The sequence below is a fragment of the Chinchilla lanigera genome, unplaced genomic scaffold, assembly GCF_000276665.1.
Source record: "Chinchilla lanigera isolate Chin_1 unplaced genomic scaffold, ChiLan1.0 scaffold00002, whole genome shotgun sequence".
NCBI classification, from domain to species: Eukaryota; Metazoa; Chordata; class Mammalia; order Rodentia; family Chinchillidae; genus Chinchilla; species Chinchilla lanigera.
Window position 1 is genome coordinate 54065093 of NW_004955403.1, and position 1783 is coordinate 54066875.

The window sequence follows — 1783 nt, forward strand, 5'->3', positions numbered from 1 at the left end:
TTCGCTGTGTTCAGACGCCATGAGCTGTAGCTCTCTGCCGTGTGCTAGTCTGCTTTGTAATCTGCCAAGTATGGACTGAAACCTCCACAAACTGTAAGCAAAATAAACCTTTCCTTCCTTCATTTTGGGCATCAGGTATTTTGTCCCAGCAACGAGAGAAAAATAACCGAGACAGGGACACAGCAATAACAAGCAGATAAGCCCCTGCCCCTGTGGGCTGGACACTAGTACAGGGCACAGGCAGAGAAGCTGGCTCCAGAGTGACCACCAGCCACGCCTCCATCGCTGTGCGTTCTGCTGCCGTCCCCACTGGGAGACGAAGCCCACTTCCGCTCTACTTAAAACTCGAGGGCTCTGACCTGCTCTGACGGGCGGAGAAGGTGAGGAACGCAGGGCTTTTCTGGGGCCATGTTCAGCCCTTGAAGCCAAGGCTGTGCTGCACAGAGGCCCCGCCACCCCAGGCGAGGGTGGGAAGGAGTGCGTCCCTGCCTGGTGCTGCCACAGGGTAATGGCCCCCTGGGTCCAGCCCCCTCCAGCATGGCGGGAACTCACTGCTGCTCGTTTATGCCCCCAAGACTTCTGCAGCCAAGTGAAAGCAGGCTTCAGCCCGTCTCTACTCCAATTTCGGTCAAGTGAGATTTTCCTGGCCACCCTGAATATGCTGGTGTCATTTCAGCTTAGTGTCACCTCTCCCTTCCAAGCCAGGCAGCAGGCTTCCCTCAGCGGGAGAGGGCGGGCTCTGCAGCCCAAAGCTCTCCGGCTGACAGGTGCCCATTCAGAGGAGCCACCACCTGCCCCGCCCGCATCCCGGCACCTCCCGACCACGTGCAGAGCTCGGAGCTTCCTTCCCTGGAAGAGCGCGGACCTTGGGTCTGGACAGCTTCCCGGAAGCTCAAAACCTCACCTCTGCTGGGTCAGATAACTCAGGATCCTGTGATTTCGTGTGACAATCAAAGGTGCCACCCACACCCATTACATCTGCGGACATTAGAGCAAATAGGAAATAATGAAAAGGAGCGAATTAAGATGACATGTCGGTGTGGCGTGACATGCAGGGCCGGGTGTGGAGGGCTGGCTCCTGATTCAGGACCCACACCTGGTCAGGGGACCCAAAGCTCGCCTGCCCCGGGCCACTGCAGGCAGGGAGGTCCAGGCTGGGGGCTGGAGCAGAGGCTGAGGGCCCCTCTGAGGGCATGGCTTCTCCAGGTGCTGTGTCTGGTGCCGTGGCTCAAGTAACTTCCTGTCATAGTTACGTCCATGTCCCGAGAGTTGCCGTCTCTTCCGGGCCTCGCTGTGGCCACTTTAGCCTCTGCTGTCCCGGCAGGCGCAGCCGTGGCTCCTCATGGCTTTAATCTGCCTCTCACCCGTGGCGCTGCCGGGCATACTTCTGCGCACCCTTGCTGAGGGGTCTGCTAACTTTCTCCTTACCAAGAGAGAGGCATTTTGTTCCCTTCTTTTTACCTTCTGAGAACCCTCTCTACGTTCTCCGCACAAGTCCTTTGCCAGATTTGTAAATGCTTCTCCCAGCCCGTGGCTTGCACTTTCGTGTTTTTAAACAATGCCTTTCACAAAGCACAGCGGCTTAGCCGGGTGTGGTGGCGCACATCTGTAATCCCAGCACTCGGGAGGCTGAGGTAGGAGGATTGTTGTGAGTTTGAGGCCAGCCTGGGCTACAAAGTGAGCTCAAGGTCAGCCTGAACTCCATAGCAAGACCCTGTCTCAAAAAGAAAAAAAAAAAAAAAAAACAAAGCACAGCGGCTTTTAATTTTTATGAAGATGAATC